We start from the raw sequence: 12317 nt of genomic DNA, 5'->3' as shown, positions 1-12317 counted from the left end.
CATAGTTGATCTTTGTAACCATGAGAACAGTAATGATGTCTTTAAATGGACACAAAGAGCGAAACCCATAAAAATAAAACTGATATATTGAACTTATCTAAATTAAAAACTTCTGCTCAACAGGGAAGTTCTTGATGGGAGTTTAAAGGCAAATCACAGAGAAAATATTTGCAATATAAACATTTGACAAATGACCATTTTCCCCCAACCTATGTATGTAGAACTCAATAACTCAGTTAGACAGAGCAGGGAAATGCAATATTGGAAGAGACACTTTATAAAAGAAGATATATAAGTACATAAAAAGACATATAGCATAATCATCACAAGAAGGAAATAAACATCCCAAAATATCACAACGTACACTTTCTAGAATAGCTGACATCAAAAAGACTGACGACATCACATGTTATAGGGAATAGCTGAAACTCATAAATTGCTGGTAGGAATGTAAAATCATGCAATCATTTTGGCAGTTTCTTGTAAAGTCAAACATACACTTACTATATTTATTACTCCCATATTTATCAAAAAGAAATGAAATCGTGTTCCCACAAAGATTCGCACATAAATGGTCATAGGTGACAGGTCATGACAGTCAAAAACTGGAAACAAACCAAATGTCCATCAAGAGGATAATGGAGAAACAAATTTGCAGCAACCATATGGCAGGATACTACTCAACAAAAAAATTTTAAAATAATGATAATAAAGGATTACTTATAGGCTGAATCTCAAAATCACCAGGCTGAATTAAAAAAAAAAAACTGGACACAAAATAATGCATATTCTATGATTCCTTTTATTAAAAAATATTGTACACAAAGTAAAATAATCAGCAGTGACAAAAAAAACAGATCAGGAGTTTTCTTGGGCTGTGGGGGTGGAGCAAAGATTGACTGTAAAGGTGATTGGTGGAACATTTTAGTTTGCCAGGAGTGTTTTATGTCAGAATGGTGGTAGAAGTTACACAATCATATTTTTCATAAACATCAAGTTGTAGGCATAAATTTGGTAAATTTAATTATATGTAAACTATAGCTCAGTAGATGGCAGAAAATACAACTCTGCTGTAAAGATTATCTGTGTTGTCTTTCCACTGAATCTTCCTACTTTCAATGTAACCACAATTAATTTAAAAGGTAGGAATACTGAGTGAAGGAAACAAAGACATAAATTAGAGTTGAGAATATATTTAAAAACTTGGATGTGATTATTAACATAGCCATACTAAAATGTGAAAGTATTTGATACTTTGAGATATACAACAAACTTTCATTCTCCAAAGTTCCACATATAAGAATCCAGCTTTGAAGCCACGCAGTTTTCCGAGGAGAACATAACCTCACTCTAGATGTTACCATGGTGGATGAGGTAGAACCTCTAGAGGGTAGAGTGGGTGCCAGAAAGATCACTTCTTTTCCTCTGGGTTTCAAGGACTTCATAATATCTCATAATTGCTACAGAAGAGAATTTACTCCGTCACCCATTCCTGCTCTTATTAACACATATTGACACACTTCTATCTTTAGTTTGTCATTGTAGATATATATGTGGTGGGGAAAGTTTGTTTTATTATTATGGGCAGCCAGAACACAGGGAATTCTATTATGAACAAATGGAAAGTGTAAGAAACCCACGAAAACCATGCCAGACACGAGAAATCACATAAGGGAGTTTATTAAGCAAACAGAGGGTCTCCCTGCAGGGTAAGAGAGAAAATGAGAGGAAAAGAGAAAGGGTGCGCACAAGAGAGAGTGTGAAAAGCGAGGAGGAGAGAGAAAGAAAGTGAGTAGGAGAGAGAAAAGATGGCGGGGAAGGTATCCTTAAGCAGTTGAATTCCACCGGGGATAACAGGGGATCAATAACCGAGAAGGATACTTACAAGCTGACTGATGAACCAATAGCTAGCTAGGATGTTCACAGACTGACAGTAGTTGGGAGGTGGGGAAATGGTTGCAGCGGAAACGGCGGGGAGAGCAACTTTCCACTGACAAGCTAGGTTGTGATGCAAAGTAAAGGGTTGGGGAGCAACTCTGCATTACATTACAGAAAGGACCTTGTAAGTCCAGGAGATCCTGGATTCTGAGGGGATACAATAATGGATTGGACCTTACATTTTCTCCCTTGGGATCAGAATTCCTGTGTGCCACACATGGGCAGAAGATTATGGTGAATTTGTGCAAAGAAATTTGCAAACTCTTCCCACAGTTTGGTTTTTCTTGTTTGCCCAAAGCTGAACTACATTTGCCAACTCTTTACATATTGCCAAGGCAGGATACCAAGTACCTGCAATGAAATGGGAGTAGCAGTAGTCCTTTTCTGGCTCCTGTGTGTCTTCTCCACCTACAGCTACACTCTCATCATATCCCCGACTGAAGAGTACACAGAGAGGACCAGGGAGACCAGGGCATTGACGTGGTGAAGAGAGATGGCCTCAGCCACTGCCAGCAAATGTGAATGTCTGGCTGAAGCTACATTCCCATCAGTACCACATCCCTCACCTCACCCATGCCATGCTTACAATCTTCCAAGAACTGTAATGTGAGCCAGAAATAAATTTTCATTGTGTAAAGCTACAGATACTTGGTGATTATTTCATATAGATTCAGCATGCACTAACCAATACAAACGCATTTATAAAAAGGGAAAATCGGTTTAGACTCAGTCAGGCAGAAACAGTGGTATTGGGGGCTTAGCATTTTTCAAGATTCCTTCATTTCTTATAGTACTCAAACATGTTTTAGTTCCCAAAGGGATTTGATTCAGACATGGAAGTCTCTGCCACTTCCAGGTTTCCATCTTCTTTCCACTCATTCCCTTACTCCCTTACTCATTGCATTTCTACTTGAGCCAGTTTCTTTTTTTTTTTTTTTTAAGCCACAGAGATATTATTTATTTTTAACTACAGCATAACTAGTAGAAAATCAATATTTGCTTTTTTCATAAATACTCAGTATGAACTCAAATTCTGATTATTCTTTCTCTTTTCCAAGCTATACAAATATGTACACAAATATGTAAAGTTTTTTGAAATATGTTTTTTTATATTGTTTGCTGATTATATGAGTTAGTCCTCTTGCAAGATGCATTTTAGATTACTTCATGTCATGTCATATACATTTTTTGTTATTGCTAAAAGTCATACATAAAATTAAACATTTTACACTGTGTAATTCAGTGGCACTTAGTACATTCAACATGTTGAGAAACCACCACCTCTGTCTCTTTTCCAGATATTTCCAGCATTCTCCAGTGGAAATCCCATCCCTGTTAAGCAATCATTCCCTATGTCATCTTCCCCCATTCCCTGTCTCTCTGGTTTTACTATATTTGTGTATTTCGTATAAACCATAAAATATTTAATCTTTTTGAGCCAGCTCCTATGCTGCATATTAGGAAGTAGAAATGAAGAGGGCAAAAACACACTTTGTAGCAACTTCCAATAGAAAGATATTTTTGCAGCCTTGTATTTGCAATACCACAATTTTTCATGAAAAACACGCTTACATGTTGATGCATAAAGAGGAAGTCTGTCTGTCTCTCTTCCTTTTACTTAGGAGGTACTGGGAATTGAATCCAGGGTGTTCTACCACTGAGCTGCATTCCCAGCCATTTTTATTTTGAGACATCTCAGGTTTACCTCACACTTGTGATTTCCCTGCCTCAGACTCCTGAGTTACAGGGATTATAGGCATGTGCCACTACATCTGCAAAAGAGGAAGGTTCTTAAGGGTGAAGTAATCATGCCAAATAGAATCTGGTGTGAATTTAAAGGCTCCATAAAGAACGTGAAGCCAAAGGTGCTTGGTCTACTTAGTTATTTCCCTTGAGAACCTCCATATGAATGGTTACCATAGTAATTCATTCATTAATTGATTCATCCAACAAACTCAAACCTTTCTTCAGTTATAGAACAACTTGGTTTTGTGGGCTTGTTACCATGTTAGGAACTGGATTAATTTTCCATTATTGCTGTGATGAATTGCCTCAAACTCAATGGCTTAGAATAAAATAAACTTACAATCTGACAGTTTAGTAGGCCGGAAATGTGTCATGATCTCATGGACTAAAATCAAGGTGTCCTCTGGTCTGCATTCCTCTTTACAAAGTTTAAGGGACAGTTAATTTCCTTACATTTTTAAGTTTCTACAGGCCACTGACATTTTTGGGCTCATGGTCTCCTCCCCACCTTTATTAATCAACAATGGGTCAAGTTTTTCTCATATCACCTGACCTTATAATCTGCCTCTCCCTTTTGCTTTTAAGAATCCTACTCATTACACTGTGCCCACCTGGATAATTTAACATAATCTCCCTATCTCAAAGTCTTGACTTGTTCCTACCTGCAAAGTACCAGGGATGTTAGCACAGTCACAGCTCCTAGGGTGGCAGCAGTTGACACCTTCAGCACCAACTACACTGCCTGCTACAGACATTAATCAGCAGAGCCTATGGGGTCCACAATAGTGCCTCACTGGTTTTCTCCCTTAATACAATCAGCTGCTTTACTGCCAAGTCAGAAATATACTCCAAACTTTTTGATCAAGAAGTTAATTGTTTTAGCCAGCATGGTAGACCATGCCTGTAATTCCAGCAGTTAGGGAGGCTGAGGCAGGAGGATCTCGAGTTCAAAGCCAGCCTCAGCAATTTAGTGAGGCCCTAAGCAACTCAGCGTGACCTCGACTCTAAAAAAAAATATATAAAAAAGGGTTTGAGGATGTAGCTCAGTGGTTATGTGCTCCTGGGTTCATTCCCTGGTACCAAAAATAAATAAATAAATAAGAAGTTAGTTGTTTTGAGAAGTTAATTTCTTTTCTAACTCTCATTTTAAAGATGAGGCAACAGATATTCTGGGAGTTTAATTAATGTGCTCAGGGTCACAGGTGAAAGAACATAATAGTGTTAAGATTCAAAATTCATGTCTTCACTTTCATCCATCCATCTCTCAGAGAACAACTGTTGATCTCATATATAGAGTGAGTTCATTTTAAATTTTTTAAAAAAAGAAGTCCATTATTTAATAACTGACTAAGGGAACTTGTGTAAAAGCTCAATCACTCTTTTCCTTATTTCACTAATAGAGCACCTTCAAGCCTTCAGTGCAAAGAAAACATTGAACAAAAGCTTGCTCTTCAACTCAGTCACTATTGCTCACTTGCAAAAGACTGCTACTTGGTGGTGCATCTGTTCACCCCAGGGAACCTCTCCCTAGCATGTCTTTAAATCTCCTCTCTTCTAAATAAACTGCCTTTGTGTTTGTTATCATTTTGCTACATTTTCTGAACAGCATTCCACAACTAAGTTCAAGAAGTGATTTTGTCATTGTTAGGGTTTGGTTTTTTCTCCACCATTAATTATTTGCATATTTGTAGAGCCTCTGAACAGAACTTCATTTATTAGGAATATTAATTAGGGTAATATCGAAATAAGATTGATTTCCTGAGTCTGGTTCCAGAGTAACCATGCTTACAGAGCACCTTCCAAACAGAACACGTTTTATATTGCTGAAACTCTAGACAATGTTCATAACAAGATACGGTATGGAGAAACAGAGTCAGTCACAGTGGCTGATAAGCAGCAGAGCTACAGAATCAAACCCAAAGCTCGTTTGCTTACAATTTTACCATACTAACCACTAACGAATCACAAACCTTAAAAAAATATTAGAAGAAAGAAAAAAACAAATAAATGTAATGATGCTTTCCACCTCAGGATGTATGTAAGTCCTACTGACTCAACTCTACAGCAGCCAAATGTGACAAAATCAAATTGTGCTGTCCAATGAAAGAAAGATAAATTTGTGAGCTTCTAGGACAGACATTTCTAAATGATCTAGACTCTTTCATCCACATTAAAGAAACTTTGAAAAAGACATATGCTCAGAGCATCCTGGTCATAAGTGCTTAATGCTAAAGGCAGTCAGGCAACACAGATGCAAGACGCCTTAAAAGCTTTTCAAGTCTAAGGTTGTAACCTTGGGGTAGGATGGCGAGGCTGTCAATTCACTGAAACCCAGCACTTCCCCTCAAGGGTCCGGCTTGCCCTTCCTTCCCCACTAAGTGCCCACTCCAAGCTCCTCTGGCCATTATATAAAGCTTTTCAGGAAACATCATTCCACACAGATGTTTAACCTCAGGCTCTAAAGGAACTATGCTTGGAGTTGCTAGGTCGTTGATTAATTTTACATGTACGCATATGCTAATGGAGGCTGACACCAAAGGCCTCACTGCCAGCCAGCCGTGTTAAATAAACAAAGAAGTTCAGCAAACCTGCCCTGAGAGTCGTCTGTGCAGGAGAGAGATGTCTTTCAACCTAGGTCTCAAAGCCTTAGCGGGTTCTTCTTTTTCCTCAGCAAGCATCAGATGCAACCTGGTCAATATTAACCCAAATCTTCTTGAATTCACTTGTAAAAACCACCGCATTGTTAAAATAAATATGTGTGGAATATGTAATATTTAAAAGCAAATGAAACTGAAACTGGATGACACAGGAGCTTTTTTTTAATACTTTGATTACAATTGGTGACAATCATTGCTTAAATAGAAGTTAAACTGTGTAATTTGTGTCTGTGGGTCTGAGATTATATTATGTGAAATTTACCAAACTACAACATTAAATGTGATGTAGTTTTTTTTTTTTTAAAAGAAGGAATGAGTTTGAGATGGTGATTAAAATGTCATTTTTAAAAAATATCCCATTATAGGTTTTCCTTCTGCTATTGGTAGATAAACGATTCTCTCCCACTGACAAAAATGAAAAGAACAAGGGAAAAAAAATTCTTTACAAATTTTTTTTCTGAAGGCATTGTAGGAAAATCAAGTCTGCCAGGACTTGAGAGATTGAAGTCTTGAAGAAAAGGAAGGCTTGGGTGTACTTAACAATTCACAGAGCTTTTCCCTTTGAGGCATTCGCTAACTCACAGTGCAAGTCTAGAGGCTGAGAGGCTAAGTAGGAAACTTGGTGTCTGAGGGGAACAGACTCAATGTGAAGAAGAATCCTAGTAAGTCCAACCAGCTCCAGTTCAGACCCTGATGTTCTAGACTTAAAGAAGAGAGGGATGTCAGCCCCCACAAAGACCCATGCCCTCTCTCAAATCAAATTGGATAAAAATGATCTCTTCCTGCCCTAGCTGCTTTCCAGGAACAAAATTGAACATTACAGAGTCTAGCAAAAAAAAAAAAACTTTGGACTCCGTAGGTAATTATAAAAATGAGTTAACTGTTGTTATTATTAAGAGCATTTAAATGTTTTCCAAAAATAAAAAGAATGCCAATAAATACTTTTTTTTTTTTGAGTCTATGACTCATCTTCAGGTTCTGCATCTCATACCATATCTGCCAGTGAAATGCCCTTTATATCTGATAGCAAAACTGAGATTCACAGATATTATATGACTTTATAAAATCTACACAGTTAGAAGGTGACTTGGGTTAAGATTGAAACTCTGGACTGTTTGTTTTCAGAAAACGTTGTCAGTGGGGAGGTAGACATACGTTTCCATGGGATGTGTGAGTAGGGGCTGACTTTAGGACAGAAAACAGAAGGATCTTTGATGAACTGTGGGAAGAGAGAAGATGATCTGTTGTGAAAGGCAGTCTTCTTAGATACTTTTTCCCTTGGAATTTGGAGGAAGTTATAAATAGCACAAGAATGTCTCCTCAAGCACTTATGGAAAGGATATATCATAACTAAATAATTAATTCAGATAAGATATATTGAGTATTTATTATTTGTCATATGCTATTCTGTATTTTAGAAGAATAGCAGTAAGTAACATAGTCACTTCTCTAATATAGATTAGATACTATTGGAGTGGATAGTTAATAAATAAACAAGTAAAAATAGAATTTAGGGAGTCACTGGTGCTAAATTGATATTTATAGCCAAGCTGGAGTGATAGAATGAAAGACTAATTTGGAATCAGTTCAAAAATGAGAAAAAAGTTATTAGAGACCCAGAGTACAGAGAAAGAAAATGACAAAATTCAGTGGGGCCCAGCAGCACATGTGCCTATAAACCCAGCAACTCAAGAGGCTGAGGCAGGAGCATTGCTAATTCGAAGTCAGCCTCAGCAATTTAGCAAGCCCTAAGTAACTTAGTGAGACTCTGTCTCAAAATAAAAATTTAAAAAAAGGTTGGGGATGTGGCTCAGTGGTAAAGCACCCCTGGATTCAATCCCCAAATCTTGGATAGAGGAAAAAAAAAAAAAAAAAAAGGGAAACAAAAAGAAAATGACAGAATTCAGAAGACATCTTTGAGGTCAATGTATTAGTGGAAAAAAAGTAATTATTATTTTTTCTTTCTCCTAAAATCCTATTCACTTTAGAAACTGTCCTAATGGGAGACACTTGGTTCTTGATTATGGTTACATCAAAAGATTTGTGCTGCTAGTCAGTGTTTTAGTCAGCTTTTTCATTCCTGTCACTAAAAGATCTGACCAGAACAATTGTAAAGGAGATAAAGTTTATTTAGGGGCTCAGAGTTTCAAAGGTCTCAATCCATAGAAGGCTTGCTCCATTCCTTGGGGCTAAAGGTGAGGTTGAACGTCATGGTGGAAGAGTGTGGCAGAGGAAAGCAGCTTACATGGTGATCAGGAAGCAGAGAGAGAAAGACTCCACTCTCCAGATACAAACTATATGCCCATGACCATAATGAACCACTTCCTCCAACCACACCCCATCCACCCCAGTTACTACTCAGTTAATCCCATCAGGGATTAATTAACTGATTATGTTAAGAATATAATATGATCATTTCTCCTCCAAACCTTCTTGCATTATCTCACATGTGAGGTTTTCTGGGATACCACATCCAAACCATAATATTCCACCCCTGGCCCCCAAAAGTTCACTCATTGTCACTCATCTGACAATGCAAAATACATTTAATCAATTCCCAAGAGTCTCCATCGTCTCAACAGTTTCAAGATTTCTCAAAGTTCAAATCCAAAGTCTTCTCTGAGGACAGGAAATCTCAAATTGTCAGCCCCTGTAAAATTAAGAGCAATTTACAAGTATCCAATATATAATGGTGCAGAGTAAACATTTCCAATTATAAAAGTAGGGACATAGAAGGAAGGGATAGGACCAAAACAAGACAGAAATTCAGTTGGGCAAACAAGTCCTGTAGCTCCATGTCCGGAATGTGGGGCACATCAAGATATTCTCTTCACAGGTCTTGTGCAGCTCCATCCCTGTGGCCTTGTTTGTTGCAGCCCAAGTGGCCTCTCTGTTGACTTTTCTCGCTCAATTCCTGCAGCTTTCCTAGGAAGATGTCCCAAGTTACTGACATTTCTTAATCTTGGAGGTCTCCACTACAGCTTCTTCCTTAAATCTCTACAAACCACCCTCAGAGACTGCCTGCAGGGACTCTGACCCTGCTGCACATTTCCTGGCCTCCCAGGCCTTCCTTTGAAATCTTGGTGGAAGTCTCCATGGACCCCTAAATCCAGCATCCTGCATTCCTGCAGAACCATTACCACATGGTTGACACCAAGGTTTGCCACCATCTTGAGCAGAAGTCAAGCCTCCAGGGACACTGGTTGCTGCATCCTCTGACTGTCTGGGTGGCTGAGAATGTTGCAAAACCTTCCTAAACTCCCTTGTGCAAGAAGGATTCCCCACTGGTCTCTTCTCAAGAGAATTTTCACTTTTATTCCCTTGAGCTGGTCTATGGACTCCTGAAATGCCCTCTCTTTAGCATTTCTTTAGTGGCAGTAATGTCTTTGACAATTGCAACTTCCTTAGCCCCGGATTTACTCCTGCCTTTCAAGTTCAAGTTTTTCTAATCTTTCTGCTCTGCTTTCTGCTCCTGTTTATCACAATAAATTTGGTTTAAAGCCACCAGCAATATCCATACCAATGCCTGAATGCTATGTTGCCTAGAAATTTCTCCCACCAGATTAAGAAGTTCTTTGCTTTAAAATCAGCCTCACAGAAAGTCTTAGGACACAGGGGCAAAATTTAGAAAACTTCTTAGCCAGAACACAATACAAATGGCCTCTAGATCAATTACCAATAGTATCCTCCACTTCCTCTCAACCCTCTTGAGCCTTGTCTTCACTGTCCAGAGTCCTAACGGCATTCTGGCCTTCTGAGTTCCCACCAGAATTGGCCATTAAACTCTACTTATAACAACATAATGCATTTCCAGTTTGCACTACTGAGCATCTCAAAATTCCTCCCACCAATTCCAAAGTGCTCAAAAAGTTTCTGAATGACTTCGTCAGGTTAATCACAACAATGACTCCATACCTGGCACCAATTTCTGTTTTAGTCAGTTTTTTTGGCACTGTGACAAAAATATCTGACCAGAACAATTTTAAAGGAGAAAAAATTTATTTAGGGGCTTCACTATTTCAGAGGCCTCAATCCATAGAAAGCCAGTTCCATTCCTTGGGGTTCAAGGTGAGTCTGAGCATCATGGTGGAACAGTGTGGCAGAGGGAAGCAGCTTACATGATAATCAGGAAGCAGAGAAAGACTCCACCCTCCAGATACAAAATATTCACCCCATAACGCCCGCCCCCTCCAATGAACCACTTCCTCCTGCCACAAGCCACCCATCTATAGTTACCACTCAGTAAATCCCATCAAGGGTTAGTTAGCTTATTAGGGTAAGGGTATAATCCAATCATTTCTCCGCCAAACCTTGTTGCATTGTCTCACACACGAGGTTTTGGGGGATACCACATTTAAACCATAACAGACAGTAAGTTGAATGTGCACAAAATCAAAACAATGTGACCTATTACATCATGATACCAAGGTCAACCACCACCCCAGATTCGAACCCTTGGCTAAAGGTTGTTATTCTTTGTTTTGGGTTGCCTGATTGGGAGACCCTACTCTTGCTTGGATGCCTGTCTATTCTTTTGTTGTCCCTGGCTTCCTTGACTACCTAACATTAGTCAACCCCAAGGAACTGTTTTGAATCCAAGAATTTTTTGTTTGTTTTAAGGAAAAAGCATAGGACAAACTCAGTTTAACAAATATATCAAACCATTCCTTTATGGGAATAAAAAATTAAAATTGTTCCATTTCAACTGAGTCAGAGAAAAAAAACAATCAAGAAGGATTCTCCAATTAAAGGTTAATTCCTCATTAAAACAGTATCAAACCCTACTGATGATACCCTCTTTGGGACCCCTCCCTTGCTGTGGGAGCTTTCCTGGTTTTTTTCTAATAAACCTGCTACAGAATTCTCACCCACTATCCTGTACATACTTCATTATTTGGATGCATGAGACAAGAACCTTCCAGTGCTCACAAGACCCTGTGTTACAATAGGTTTCCTTCTCAAATGATATGATTATGAGTTACTTGAAAGTTAATGTACTAAAATAAACTTTATGCTAAGAGAAAGAGAGAAGCAATAACAGTAGGAATCAAAGAAGTACCAAACTACAGAGAGAAATCAGCACCAGCTTTCTTCTCTTCTATTTAATGCTTTTGAGGAAAAACCAAACTTTTAACAAACTTTCACTCACTGGTCCAGCCATTGGTGACAAAAGCAAGAAAGGGTCTAGGTCCTAATTGTGGTAGCATCAGCACTAACTTGGCATCTATCCACAACAAGGCATTGTACATCAGAAGTCGTGTTCAGGGCTCAGAAGAAAAGATGCATGTGTGATATAAATTTAGCACAGTTTTATTCGCAGGCATAAAGCTCCCACAGTGAGTTTGGTGTCAGAATTAGCCATCTGAGTCTGGTTAGGAAAGAGATTTATTTATCCCAAATTATATTCTCTCTAAACTGAGCCCTGGTTTGCTGACCAACACAAGTTTCTGAAATGAAGGGCCCCCATTGCCACCTGCATCCCAGTTCAACAAATTCTACAGATTTTTCTTCCACTTTCCAAGCTGAAATTTCAATGATGACAACTTCATTTTATAGTGCATATTGCAAATGATGCAAAATAATTGAATACTCAATACAACAGAAAAAAACCCTTTCTCTAAACAAAATGCAGCAATAAAGTATGAGAACAGTTTCCTCATGTACTAGGACTTCTGATTCACACTTCCCTTTGCATAAAACCAGTGTTACCCACCTGAAACATTCTTCACATGATGTTTAGGAATTTAAATCATCTGGAAGTTGTCTTAGCAAAAAGAAAAGTAATGTGTAGTTAGAAGATGGAAATGAAGTGCTAAACATTCACCGTGGCTTCTCCTGAGCACTGATGGGGAAAATAAAAGAGTTTAATTTGGATTAACTCTAAACTTCCACAAGTTACATAGATGATTTATCTAAAGGAAACTTTTCTTCAGATATAAATTTGTTAATCAAGACATAATTAACACATGAACTTTT

Source organism: Sciurus carolinensis, chromosome 2 (assembly GCF_902686445.1).
Source record: "Sciurus carolinensis chromosome 2, mSciCar1.2, whole genome shotgun sequence".
Taxonomy (NCBI): Eukaryota; Metazoa; Chordata; class Mammalia; order Rodentia; family Sciuridae; genus Sciurus; species Sciurus carolinensis.
Note: the sequence above shows the minus strand (reverse complement) of the source record.